At 35.9% G+C, this 15,566-nt stretch overlaps 1 protein-coding gene across 8 annotated transcripts in view; it reads left to right on the forward strand.

The window, feature by feature from the left end:
• Positions 1 to 15,566, forward strand: part of LOC150081336 (uncharacterized) — a 290,310-nt gene that overhangs the window by 139,877 nt on the left and 134,867 nt on the right. The window lies entirely within an intron of this gene.

A 15,566-nucleotide genomic window follows, 5' to 3' on the forward strand; every position in this document is an offset into this window, starting at 1 on the left:
ACATTATTACATGAAGCTGGCATATCATGGAGAACATTCTGCTTTTTGAAAAGATCAATACCTTTTCAATTTGAACATAAGATCAAGCTAAGGCTTGATCTTGTGTCCGACTTATGATCAAATATCATCAGCCACAGCTCTGCCTAAGTTGCTAATATCTTTTTAAATTGTATAGTATTACCCGAACAAGTAAATCCAATATGCATTTAAAAATCTGAGACACCACCAGGGCAGCTGTTTCGAAGTTTTTAGTGACTCCTCACCAGTCAGCAGGTAGCCTCTATTTGCAAATGTAAGCTGCACTATATGAATAATGAATTTTGTCGTCATAGTGAACAGCCAAGAGGTGTATGGATGAGAAACTAGTAAGCTTCGAAACAACTCTATTAACTGTGTTTCAGATTTTTAAATGCATACCAGATTCAAAAGTCAGACATAATAGTAACAGCCATATAGTGCGGCGCCTCTGTAGCCAGGTGGGAAGGAGCAGCAGTGCGTAGCACACGCTTCTTGATTAGACCGGGGTTCGAGCCCGTCACCACCAAATACAGAGGATGCGGAAAGGTCAGGGAATGACCACCGCGTATTCTTGGAGCAATATGGCCTTAGTTGCTAATGCTCCTAAAAACCAAATAACAACAACAGCCATATAGTGCAAGGAAGCCACAGTTTTGCTGCGCTGGCCGGGGGGCATCAGTACATAAGAAAATATAAATTATTTTCTTCCCATCTCACATAGGTAACTGTCTAGTGGACCTTTGAATTTATTCAAACTGTTGCCTCAACTACCTAAAGGTAACCTGTTCGAGCAATCAACGACCCACTGGTTAAAAGAAAACTTCCTACAATCTAGTCTGAACTTCTTCCCCTGTAATTAGAATTTATGCCCCTGAGTTCTGGAATTCTCTATAACAGTGAAAATTCATTCATTTTACTACCCCCTTCCCTCTCAGAGCCTTATAAACCTCAATCAGGTCACCCACGAGGTGCCTGGTTGCCAAGCTCTAGCCCACGTATTCAGAATCTTTCCTCATATGGTTGCTATTTTGCCGATCTCACCATGCGAGTTGCCCATCTTTGGATCTTTTCAAGGAGCTCAATGCCTTTTTTTAGATGAAATCTCCATACTTGAACACAGTATTCCAAATGTGTTCTTACAATTCCCTTGTACAGTGGGACAATGATCTCTACAGGAAAACGTTTGATAAATCATCAATGGGGCACTGTGAGCTTTCTTGGCTGCTTGTTTACACTGCTCAGAAAACTTCATATCTGCCCTTATTATAACTCCCAGGTCCCTTTCTTCCTCTACTGTTTTTGAATTTAACCCCACCAAGTATATAATTTATTTTGGGATTGCTATTCCCTAAGTATAAGACCATTTTGCTGCATTAAAACATAGCTGCCACTTTTCTGACTATTCTAGCAGCCTGTTAAAGTCATCCTGAAGGAGTGCTGCTTGGTACTGATCATTAACTACTTTACATAGTGTACAAATCTTTGGGGGATTTCACTTCTGACTTTACACAAATTTGAAGAATATCTGTTAATCCCAACCCTCTGCCTTCTGCTCTGCAGCCACCCAGCAATCCAACTTATAATTTTTCCAGTAATTCCAACATGTTCCAGCTTATACAATAACCTCTCATGAGGGGCTGAATCAAATGCCTTGCTAAAATCCACATAAACTGTTGAAATGGTTCTCTACATCCAGCTCATGAGTAACTGTGCCAAAATAGCTTACTAAGTTAGTTAAACGATTTTCCATTAACAAAACCATTTTGTGTGTTATTCAGAATGCCATATCTATCTAAATGTCCTGGATTGCACTCTTAAACATTGTTTCTAAGATTTTCCCTACCAGTGAAGTCAGACTAACTGGTCTGTAGTTACCAACTTCGCTCTTAGAACCTTGGCGCCTCCGTAGCCAGGTGGGCAGGAGCAGCAGTGTGTAGCACATGCTTCTTGATTAGACTGGGGTTCGAGCCTGTGACCACCAAATATGGAGGATGCGGAAAGGTCAGGGAATGACCACCGCATATCCCTGGAGCAATATGGCCTTAGTTGCTAATGCTCCTAAAAACCAAATAATAACAACATCTTAGAACCTCCTTTATGTATTGGCGCCTCCGTAGCCAGGTGGGAAGGAGCAGCAGTGCGTAGCACACGCTTCTTGATTAGACCGGGGTTCGAGCCCGTCACCACCAAATACGAAGGACGCGGAAAGGTCAGGGAATGACCACCGCATATCCCGGAGCAATATGGCCTTAGTTGCTAATGCTCCTAAAAACCAAATAACAACAACCACCTTTATGTATTGGTGATATGTTGGCACTTCTCCAATCCAAAGTAATCTCTCCTGGTTCCAAAAATGCTCTCATAATTAACTTCAGTGGTTCCGTATACTCCCTGGCAGCCTCCCTCAAATTACTGGGTATATGGAATCAACACCAGGAGCCTTATTTTGCCTTTATGCTCGAAAGTTTTTCTAATAAACAATTATCTGTAATTTCAAAATCATTAATTTTATATAACTCAGCTTTGTTTACACAGCCTCTTCTCAGTATGAATGGTCTTTCTTCAGTAAAGACAGATGCAAAGTATCTGTTCAATTCATCCACATCAACTGGGTTGTCTAAGACTTTCCCACACCCAGTGTGGGAAAGCCTTTGACAACCTTTTTTGCTCATTTGCTTTTTTCTTCCTTGTATTCACATAAAAAAAAATTCACATACTTGAAAAATAAGTTGGACATAAGACTAGTCCTTAACACAGAATTCTTGGCAATGGTCTTTTAAGGGATCAGAATGTTCCCCATAAATGAATATGCCTTATGTGGTAATGTGCCCAACTTTACCACATAAGTAGTTTTTCTTCCATATGCTAATTGGTTGTTGATATAGACAAAATACATTATTCGTACAGTTCATTTTGTTTACTAAAGAGGTCACTTACTGACTGATGTGAAGTTCAGTAAATTTCCGAACAGTTGTCCTATCAGTGTCTCAGATTTTTAAGTGCATAGTGGATTCATCTGTTAAGGTGATGCTATGCAATTTACAAAGATATTAGAAACTTAGGTAGAACCATGGATAATGGTATTTGTCTCTGAGTTGGACATAAGATCAAATGTTAGCACTGATTTATTGGCATCAGTCTTTTGAGGAAGCAGGATGTTCTTTCTGATTGAACACCCGATGTTGTAATGCATTCCAAGTTTATTCGATTTCAACTTCATTGAATTGTCCTCATGAAATCCTACGATGCTTTATTTTTTGTTATATCTTTTGTCTCTTAGAGATTTTAAAGGGCTTAATATTATTTTCAAGAAAAATCTCTGCTCTGTCTACAATTTCAGACACTGCATTTAAAACACAGTGCTGTCATTCATGTCATAACGTTATAAAATGTTTTTTGCCTGAAATTAATGAAAAAAAATTAAATGTGCCTAGCAGAAAAATTGTAGTAATTTTTAAGCAAACAAAAAGAAGTGATTGAATTGCAATACATCTCAGAAATTTTAATTGTATTATGGCTCTTGGGAATTTTTAGTGCATTGACTACTCAAACCAAAGTGTACCAGTTGTTATGGTAATCCAGTTTGTACAGTTTGTAATGTATTATATTTATACAAGTGTGTTCATTGGTTGATTTACATATTTCAGGCAGAACAGCCTGAAATAACTCTGGGGTGGGGCTCCAGTCACCCGAGATTAGTTTACTATCAGAGATGTGATTATTTGAGAATGGCCTGAAAATGCCATAGCATATTTGAGAAAAAAATTAGGAAAGAGAAAGAAAAATATTGTTTTTGGTGTCATCATTAAGAAAAAATTTTGTTTTCTGGTCTAAACATTTTTTAAAATATGGAAGCTGTAGGATCCACAGTAGTTGGCAATTTCCAGATTTTAGTTGTTTGTTGGTTGCTTGAAACATTTTGCTTATCAAATGAGTGATTTTCTGTTAGCTGATATGGCATTATTTGTAGTTGAGAGCATGTGAACTGTACATAGTACTGCAATAAATACTATTAAAATTGTTTTTTATAAGCTTCTGTAAAGGAAATGAAAAAAAAAACTGCTGTTGGTGTGTAGAATGTATTATTTAAATTGCAATTTCTAACCTTTATATGGTCCTTCATACTGCTAAACTGCTCATCTGTTGCAGTACACAAAATGCTCAGTGAAATATTAATCCTCTGATCAGTGATCACATCAGACTATCATTATTAGACAATAACTTCTCTGGCATGCCACAGAAGCTATCCCCCTACCACAGCAGGTTGAAACTCCCAAAAGATCATTCTGAAAATATCAAATTTGGGATATAGCTCAAAAGTTGACTAGTGAAGTCAGCCTTTTTATCAGGAGCTGAAAGAGCCTGGTGAACAGTTTATTTAAGAGGCTTTATGGCCTTCTGTAAAATTTCTGCAAAGGACATTTTTATTTAGTGGCCAAAATTGTTTTAGGATTTTTTGAATAGTTTTTTGTTGCTTAGTTAGACAGTCTGAATTCTAAATTTTTTTGAACCTAATGTGATGCTGTATCTTCCCATTTCTGGATTCAAAATTTCAACATTGGTTATAAAGCTCTGTATAATTCAACTGTTACCGTCTCCTTTCAAGATTTACTGAACTTTCAGTATGGGCAAAATGCAGTTTTTCAAGCAAATGGCTAAATAAAAGAGACAGTAGTGGAATTCTTATTTCATCATTGAGAAGAATGACAATGAACTGTTTTGTGTTGTCTGCACAAGACCTGCTAATGTTACTAATGGATTTTTTAATATAAAGCAGCATGATACAGAAAACTACAAAAACAATAGTAGGATTAAGTTAGGTGATCTTCAGCTTCATTTGTGTGGTGCAGAGAACAAAATGCAAAACATTCTGGGAATTCTGGTGGTTGCAGTAGAACTGGAACTGTGCATACCCACAGTGTTCAGGATGCAACTCGCATAGCTGAACTTATTTAGGTGATGAAAGTCATGTCTTTAGATTCATATATTGAAATTGAGAATTTTTTTTAAAAGCAATGATTCCTAGGCCAAAAGCAGTTCTGATAGGATTTTCACTTAATCCTATGAAAGTTAATGATGCACTGGGCACCTTTTATCAGAAGTTAGGTTCTCATACTACATGTTGCAGACAACTAATAGTGCTAACAAAAAAGAAATACAAAATATAAGACACTGATCTGAAAACCAAAGAAACTGTAGTATCACATCATTTGGAGAATTTTTTACATGGGCCAATAAGAGTTTTTAGCTGGGGACTTAAAAGAATATATTTTTATAGCTATCAGTAACAGCGACTTGCTTCTCTCTACATTTCTTACAGTTGACAGTTATGGTCCTAATGGGGATAAAATTAGATTCAGCTCTTGAACAAAAAAATTAAAAATATTTTAGGTAAGTGATTTATTTACATTAGAACACCTTGGAGTCCTTTTTACAAAGCTTTGGGATTCACAGTGTTTTGTCCAAAAAGGACCGGAAGAATTGGATAGTGTTGCTTAACATTGAATGGTTTCATTAAACAACTACTTCATTGATTGACACCTTTGTATTGGGAACATTTCCAGGAAATTCAGAAGCAAATAGATTACCAGACCATCACTTTATGAAGCACGTTAGCAATCAGTTGCTAACTCTTGAACAAGTAATTCAGCAGCAGTGTGGAAAGCAATTAAAGAATACTTTCATCTGAGAAAGAAAATGTTGATGAATGCTGCAGAATCTGAAGAAATTGTGTGTCTGCTGAAGAAACAGTAAAAAAAAAAAGCTTAATTAAAATTTGTCACATCCAGTACTTTGTTACCAAATGTTCTGCAGTGATTCAGAAAGAACCACTGATTTGCATTTTACATGACGAAATACACCAGTTAGTTTAACTATTATGAGTAGTAATTTCAATTTAAATATTGATCCTGGAAAATTCATATCAAATATTAATCTGAACAGGCACACTGACCAAAGTAGTCAATATGCCAAAAATTTCCATTATCTCTTAGCAGTATTGCAATAGTAATTTACCCTCAATTATTATATTTCTCATAGATGAAAAGTTATATTGGAAAAAAAAAAAAAAGCATTGATAGGAGTTTTTATCCTTATTCTGTGCAGTGTTTTTCAGCCAGTCTTCTGTGAGCAATGCTCAACTGTTCCATGAAATATTCCTCCAAAAGTCAGCACTTGTATAGTAAAACCTTGACATTCACAGTTTATATCTTGGTATGTGCAATTTTGATTATTCGTAGTTTCTCTGCAAGCCTGTGTTACATTTCCAGCATACTTACACATACTTGTCTCTATATAGTTATTTTGCAAAAGTGTAGATAAGACTGAGTAGTTTCTCTGCAAGTCTGTGTTACATTTTTAGTGTACCTGTGCATACTTGTCTCTATGTTGCTATGCAACAGAGGTGTAGATGAATGACCTTGGCCCAACCAATGGATGGAGGTCTGATTGCAACATTTAAGTCATATTATATCTCTGTAAATTGGCAAAAATTCTCTACCAGATGGGGAGGATTCCTTTGTCAGTCAGCAATTGCTGGAGAGAGTACGTTGTTGACTATTAAAATACAAAGGAATCTTAGACCTGAAAGGCATCTCATCAGTAGCAGAGTTGTGAAGGATTTTTAAAGCAGCAAGGCAGAAGAAAGTGGTGTATTTCAGAAGCCTCAGCTGTCTCTTAGGAACTGACAGAAATTTTGGATATGTCCAAGTCTCTGGTTGACAAGGTGTTTGATATAGACCCTTTTGTTGGAATATAGTCTAAAAGGGGATTGGAGGCTCTCGCAGCATCTTATTAGAAGACCTGTAGAAGCTCGAAGAGACTACAAAGTAAGAAGCAGCATATATTCCTAACCAGATTTTTTTCATAACAACTACAAATTCATGTGTCACCTTCCCAGAAAGATTTTCAGGAGAGACTCTATATCTCTCAAATTCATCCTCCTGTATCACTAACACCCTAATTTTCGTTTCAATATAATCACTATCAGTAAGTTATCTTACTTATTTAATTTTTTTTGCATTTTAACTTTGTTTTATTCTTCATATAAAACATGTTTATATTTATTTTTGTTATAGTAAGCATGGGTATTACATATTAATTCCTGTTTGTTACAAATGTTCACCTTCAATTTCTGTAAGAAAGGCCTACTGAGTCTCCTTTTTTCAGCAAGACTTTGGTTTTAATATTTGCATTGATTCCCAGGAATGTATCACCCACAAATATTGAGGGTTTACTGTATACTTGATACATCTATGCTAAAAATAAATGTGTGATGTAATTAATTTGAATTATTTTGTTTCTAGTCATGAAGGAAAGATTTTTTGAATCTTCGAACAAACCTAAAGTGAATGAATAAAATGAATTTTGTACTGGTGCTCTGCTAATTTCTTATCTATTTCAAAGTATTCCCTTGTTCATATGGTGTACAGGCCTTTATGCAGTACAAGCCTTTTCCAGTCCTATCACCTGTCCTCTGATTTAAAACTTGCCCTGAACTGCATGTATTCACTATTCATAGCCCTGATATTAGCATACAAATGATACATACTTTAGATATAGGAATTTGCAGATTAAGGTTATTCTTTAAAATTTCACTTTGTTTCAAATGTTTGTTTTGTTTTAAATCTGTTTGAAATAAGTTTGTATGTAGTCTGTGTTTTGATTTCAAATTTTGTGTCTGTGTTTAATGAGATTTCTGTAAGTAAATATGAGAGGGGGAGGAACTGTAAAAGTTATTAAAGCTAAAACTAAGTGAAATAGACAGATGAGCCAAAACATTATGACCACCTACCTAATATGATGTTGGTCCTCCCCGTGCAGCCAAAACAGCTCGTACTTGGCGAGGCACGGATGCTACAAGATTTCTAAATGTGTTTTGTGGTATCTGGTATCAACACGTAACCAGCAGATCCTTTAACTACAGTAAGGTCTGTGGTTGAGACACTGCAGATCGGAGTGTCTCAACACAAACCACAGATGCTCGATGGGATTGATGTCTAGGGAATTTGGAGGCCAGGGCAATACCTCGTGTTCCGTGAACCAATCTCGAACATTACGGGCAGTGTGGCATGGTGCATTATCCTGTTGAAAGACTGCACCACCAGAGGGAAAGATCGTTGCCATGAAAGGGTGTACCTGGTCAGCAATGATGTTTAGGTAGGTGGTAGATGTCAGAGTGCCCGGCACATGGATGACTAGTTCCAGGGTATCCCAGCAGAACATTGCCCAAAGCATGATACCACCACCGGTTTGTTTTTCGCCCCACGGTGCATCCAGGTGCCATCACTTCCCCAGGTAAACGACGCACACGAACCCGGCTATCCACATGGCGCAACAGGAAATGTGATTCATCAGACCAGATGACCTTCTTCCAATCACTCAAGCTCCAGTTTTGATGCTCACTTGCCCATTGTAGCTGCTGTCGCTGGCGAACCGTGGTTAGCATGCCACTCGGAACGGCCTGTGTCTACGCAGCCCCATTTTCAGCAGGGTTCGATGTACTGCGTTGTGACACATTACTCCTGTCGCCAGCATTCCAGTTACCGGCGAGTTGCGCCACAGTCACCTTTCTGCTGCCATGTGCCATCTGGGAGAGCCTTTGCTCACCTCGAGCATCCCACCAGCCGTGCCGTTTCGGATATGCTCTGACCCAGTCGTCTGACCACTACAATTTTGCCTTTGTCAAACTCGCTTAAATCCACTGCCTTTCCCATCTGAAGAACAAGAGTAACACTGATTAATGGAGCTCATTATCAGGTGTTTTTTATACCTTGTCCCAGCCTGCTCATGCGCCGTAGTTTGCCTGCAGTTGCTTTGATTTGCACAACAACTCGCTGGTCATAATGTTTTGGCTCATGGGTGTAAATTCAGTAAAGTATAAGAATAAAAAAAAAGAAAAGAAAAAGAAGTACAAATGTAGTTGGCTTTTACTTGGGTAAGTCAGGGTATGCCATTTCAGAATGACTGATTGATTACACATATGGTATGAAAGATGGCAACTAAAGTTTATATCTTCTAAATGTTAGGTTTTGCATTTGAGAAAAAGAAACCTGTGAGTGACATAGACTATGGGACAAAATTTAAGGGGTTCAGAATGAGAGTAATTTAAGGGATTATGACACAAGCTGACATGAAGTTTACCTTGCAATGTAAGGTGGCTGGGAAGGCTCAATGTATATCAGTCAACAATAGGACCATTATCATCAGGGTGAAAATGTTATTATTTCTGTTTTTAAAATGATGACCTCATCTGGAATATTACATTCAGGCTTGGAGGCCTCACACGGAAAAAGAAAAGGGTGTAGAGCTTCTAGAGAAGAATCAAAGAAGGGTAGCTAGATTAGTTGTGAATGCTAATGGTTGTTCCTATGAAGGATGTCATAGAAGGTGTGGACTGCAGAGCCTGGAGACTAGCCACCTCAGTGGTGACCACCCCATATAGGTATTTTTACGTTAGTGGGTAAAACAGGAATGGAGGGGACTCTGATTTAGGGAAGCAATAGAGATTATACCTTGTGAAGTTCAACTTTGGACAATGTTTAATGAGAGGAGGTTTACTTAATTTAGTTTTAATAAATAATAGAAAACAATGCAAGGAAGCAAGCTTATACAGCATCAGCAAAAAAATAAATAAATAAAAATAAATAATGCCTACCCAACCCATCTGTCTATTCCCTCTAATAATTCTTCTAATGCTTTCTTAAATTTATTTAGACTACCCAGTTCTATACTAGATAGAATTTTATTCCAACAACCACTGGCTGTAAGCAGATTTTAGACATCTAACCTGCAGCCATCATTTTTAAATTTATCTTTATCTCCTTGTGTGTTGTCCAAGAAATAGTAAGGATATCATCAATCAGTAATTAGCTTATTCAATCTATTTAAAGCTTTAAACCCTTCATTGGTGTCATTGACCATTGAAATAAGTTGCCTCCCAAGGTAGTTGAGGTAGATTCTGACACAGTTCAAGGAAAAATTGGATTGTTACTTTTCAGAAATGAGCAAATTGTGATTGGCTAAGAATATTTGGCTGATGCAGTATAAGTTTGTTTCCTTGCATCATTTGGCCTGATTAGTACTAATACTAAACTGGGTTCATAGCACCTGCCACTTTAATGTTCTCCTGAAACAAAAAGAGGGTAATGTAAAAGAAAAGGTTTGGCCAAATCACATGTATGATGGGGAAGGTGGGACCTGGAAAAAAGTTTAAAAAATAAAAATAAAATACAAAATAATAATAATAAACACAAGATAAAAAAATAATATATATAAATTGATGACAATAAACCATTATAATTCTAAATCTACTTTATATAGTATCAAAGCTAAAGAGGTGACCATTGAAATATGATGTACTATCCTCATATTTCAGACAGTAGAGTTTTAATTATCTACTACTCTCAGCAAAATACATATGCAAATGCATTATCCAGTTATCAGAGTTTGTCCATGTTGCAAGGAAGAGAACTTTTTCTATGTCAGCTAAAAGTTTAAGTGTTTAACAATGTGCTGCCAATAGGTGAAATTCATGAGTTCCGATGTTCTGTTATTCCTGAGAGAGAGAGAGAGAGAGAGAGAGAGAGAGAGAGAGAGAGAGAGAGAGAGAGAGAGAGAGAGAGAGATCCCCTTAGATGTTTACCTGTCATACTGCAGTTCACACCTGCTGAAGTGTTCTTCATATGTGCACTGCTTTGCACTCATCACCAGTCTAGTCGTCACATAGCATATCTTGAATGCTACATTCAAGTATAAATAATGCATAATTCTGACATTAAGCATGCCAGGTTTTTTTTTTTTATGAAAACCCCAAACACGAGAAGTATTAGAACCTATAGTACTTAGCACCGTGCATGGATTGGAGATTGAGAAGGCGAGATTGAAGTGTAAAATCATCATTCGCTGTGCCTTTTAAGTTATGTTTATAAGTGCAAGTTGTTATGGAGTCATATGACACGAGATCTTTGGGTTCATAAATTGTTCTATAACCTGGGAAACTTAAAACAGATGTTGAAATATTACAGTAGGTAATGTAAGAAGCTTATAAACAAACTGAAATATTTCTGTATTGATTCTTAAAAGTTCCCAAAATTATTTGTTATGAACCTGGTTTATCGGTAAAAACTAATTATATTTGTACTTCCTTTTTTGCTCTTTTTCCTCCCTCCCTTTCTAATTCTTACATTTCCACTTTCAAAGCTTTCACGTTATGTGAAGGTGAGGGAAGTACCATTTTTTGTACTTTATTTATTTTGTCTATTTTTAAATTGAATAGCCTTTACAGCCCCCTCTCCCCAATTTGCATAGTGGATTACCATTGCATATTATGGTTTTTGCTCTTTTCTTATTGCAGCATGCAAAATAGGCAGATGGCTTTAATTCCCTCATTTCTTCTTATTTTTTCATTATTTTATTATTCTCAATTTTGTGGCTACCTTAGTATTAAATATAAGCAATATTTTATTATTGCTTATATTTCAGTTACAAATCCCATCCTTCGTTATCTGTGTTTGTGTTCCTTTTTGTCTCCACTTGAAAGGTTGTGGTTGTGTTTTATATGTGAGAAAATGTAGGTGACATTTTTTCACTTATGACAGTATTTTAATGAAAAAGAGTCAGCCATAAAATAAATAGGCAATGTTTAAGTATTTATATTTATCTCTTAATGAATCTCAACCAATGAATCTCTCCCTCACATTGAGGGGGGGTGGCAATATGAAGAGCCTTTGAATTGAAGTTGGAGTAAAAGTAAGCCGTGTAAAGGATGGAGTGGGGTGGGCGTAACTACTACTAATGCTAACTAAAAGAAGAGGCTGTGAGGGATTGGAGAAGGTGGAAATGCAAGATCCATGAGACCTATTCCTGAGAATGGAAATTGAGACCTTTTAGTGAATGATGAACTAGTGAAACCTCGCCTAGGTTTTGAAGATGTTATTGAATTTTTTAGGAAATTTATTGATTTTTGTAAAAAATTATTTTATACAGAATTATGTATATTTTACTATTACTTGCATTTCTAATTAGTTGGAAAAATACTTTTTTTTTTTGTTCAACTAATACAGGATAAGTGCTAAGTTGTGCAGCCCATATATACTTGGATAAAATAGTGCTTTTATTCAAGTGTAATTATACATGGCATGCTGGCATCAAATATGCCAGCATGCATTGCATATTATTCGGACATGCAGTGTGTTGTTTATATGACCTTGAGATTTTACTGTTGTGTCAGTTAATTGTAAACCATTTTACATCAGAGATGACTTATTTGCAGATGCATTGCTTATTCATTATTGAACATTACATGACATTACACATCATTTTTATGCAGAATCTCAGAATTTCTATAGGCAGTCATTTTCAGATATTTTGTTCTGAATAATTAAAGAATGTTCCATCTCATTAGCAATTTTTGTAAGACAGAGAACTTTTACCATCAGTACTCAGTAATGAAATGCTGCTAACATTTGTAAATGTTTGCTGCACCACCACCACAAAAAAATTTCCAGAAAGCTGGCTCTGCATATGTCCTATAGTTGTGTTTCGAAGGCAGTACAATGTACTTTCAGCTTATTGCAGTATTCTTAAGAGGTAAAGTAAGAGTTAAATATGAAAAAATTAAATTTCCATATTAGTGGGTCTCAGTGTACCTTTACCTTTCTGCAGAGATGGGGGAAATCCCTGGTGCCATCAGACAACTAACACACTGTACCTTTACCAATTTTTGAAGTTTCGTCCTTACTTCATTCAAGTTATGTACAAACTTAAAGAACAAGTTATAATAAAGAGATTGATATCAGTGGTTCTTGCAGTTCACTCGGTGGTGCTATGAGCTTTGATGCATTTTTTAAAGGCAAAGCCTGATTCTATATAAACAGATTTGCTGCTAGCTAAAAACAGCAGAATATGGAGCCGTGAAGATCAACATGTTGTTCACAGTGGCATATGATTAGCCTCTCTTTTCTTCACAAAAGATTATAACTGCAGAGAGTCACCAGGAACTTATCATAATTTAACTATTGAGAGTGAATGTTACTGCAAACACAACAGAAAGTGTTGAAAGGTTTTTTTTTGTAACAGGCAAGTTTATGCCAAAATTGGCAATTTACATGGATGGGAAGGAGGTCACTTAGAATGGTTTTTTTTTTTTTTTTTTTTAATGTACTGTCATGCTATAGAAAAATTAAAATAAATTAAACAAAACCTTTTACTAGCTGAGCAACTTTTCAGTCATCCTGTACTTTAAATTGAGAATTTGTGTTGGTAGCTACAGTTTACAATTAGTACCAATAATTCACCAATGATGGATCACACATTTGTAAGTATATATTTTGTTCACTTTTTATGTCAGTTGAAAAATAGCATATTATTATAGTATCCTTATTAAATAGCAACAATATTGCTGTAATACTTAGCCTAAAAGCACATATTAAAAGTAAAGTGTAGCATGGATTGCATATAGAATTGTAGTTAAGAAACTATAGACATTTTTCAGATAAGAAAACTGCTAAAAAAAAGTACATTATGGTTAGGAGTCAATTGTATTCACATCACTTAGGTATTTCTTCAGTTTCTGAAAATGCTGACAGCATAATTATGAAGGCTTGCATTTCTTTTCTCTTCATCTCTTAGTTAATACTGGCATAAGTTTTCTATTATATTTTGTTGTGGTATTCTGGTATTGAGGTACTTTGACCTGTGGGGAGGATGGGGTACAGATTCTGTTTGTGAAACTTTGCAAAAGAAATATGAACTGCTTTCTTTGCTCTCTTGTGCATTATTTTTTGATTTGATTTATTTTACCCTTTATTGTACAAGATTTTATCTTCAAATGGAAGGTTGATTATTTGGTGATGTGTTGAATTGTGCTTAATACATAATGATTTTCTCTGCTTTCTTTCATGGTGCATTATGATCCTATTTTTCTTGTGCCATAAAGGCTGAATAAGTAAGAGCTTTTCTACAGCAGGATTCCATTTTTCCAAGCATCCATCCATCCATCTGGAAAGTGCATGCGACCAGCATGCTTCAGAAACCATGCCACAAGTTATTTATTGTATGTAGTGTGCTACATTTCAGGCAAATTAGGAAATAGTAGTGATCATATATATAAAAAAGAGGAAAAAATACAATGACTTATGTGTGAGCCTAGAAAATTTCATTTTTGTATATTTATCACATTGCCCATTCATTCCTCCACCCAGCACATGGCAGCCAGCAAACTTAACATCCAGTGCTTCAGTTACAATATATAAAGTATTGTAGTGATTTTAATAGCCATTTTTCATTGGTTAATGTCTTGATGGAATTGTTCCCCTTGTTTGTTACTCACTGTGGCAAGGTTTTTGGGAGGGAAGCCTAAAAAGTTAATGGAAATTTCCTGTTGTTTTGTTAACTTAGAAAATCTGATATGATAATGAGTGAAATGCTTCTTTTTCAAGGCCTACTCTATATGTAAACTATAACAAATGCTACTTACATTAGGATAATTTTTACATTATAGACCCATTATTCTAAATAACTAAATTATAGAAAATTAATGAAACTGATTTGAAAATTAAGCAAGTAACGACTCTCAAACACACCTTACAGAAAAGTTAGACATCAAATCAAAGCCACCAAATTAAAAAATGAGAAATAAATAAAATTTTAAATAACATAACATACTTGCAATTATAATTAGAGATCAAGGCAACTATGCATCACAGAGAGCAAGGCAGAGATCAACCCAAAATCTCTGCCTTGCTCTCTGTGATGCATAGTTGACTTCAAAAGAATCAGCTTATACTGAATCCAGAAAAATCAAAATACAGTGAATTCCGGTTATTTGGGCCACCGGTTTATCGGGGCAGCCGTTTATTTGGAGCAAATCTTGAAAAACAGAACCCAATTGAGAAAATAGCCAGGGTTTCCTTCGCTTAATTGGGACAACATGCGTTTAATCGGGGCAGGAGACCGCAGCACTGGACATCACCCTACGATTGTCTCCGACCGTACCACATGGTTCGGTCCGATTTCTGGAGGTCACAACCATAAAACAATAAAAACAATTAGCAGTCACCTGTTTATTGGGCTTTTCTGTTAGCGCAATCTATCATAAACGGATAGTAAACTCGATCTTATTGAATTTGCGATAATACTGACAGCTGGAATTCTGTGGGTTATTTTGGTAAAATCTGTTTACGCTTCCATGAAATCTTCAATCATATAAAAAAATTAATTTTCATAATCTTCTCTTCATTCCTATTTTTAAAGATTCGTAACTTGTTATTCTGTTCTCACTTGCACATATTGTGTTACCTGCAATTTTTGTGTGCCGTGTTCTTTGTTATTGATTGCTTATCTTTTTACTGTTTTGAATTTTAACCCCCCTCCCACAAATGTCAGCAAACAGAAATGTCAACTAGTTAGTATGTACATATTACAGTACGTATTAATTCCGATTTTCACGTATCATTTAATTTTTTAATTGGTAAGGTAATAAAGGATAAATTTGTGCTTAATATATCTTTACTTTTATAGCCTGTGGATAATATTCCTCCTATTTTCGC

This window comes from Mastigoproctus giganteus, chromosome 8 (genome assembly GCF_048544385.1).
Source record: "Mastigoproctus giganteus isolate SK-2022 chromosome 8, ASM4854438v1, whole genome shotgun sequence".
NCBI classification, from domain to species: Eukaryota; Metazoa; Arthropoda; class Arachnida; order Uropygi; family Thelyphonidae; genus Mastigoproctus; species Mastigoproctus giganteus.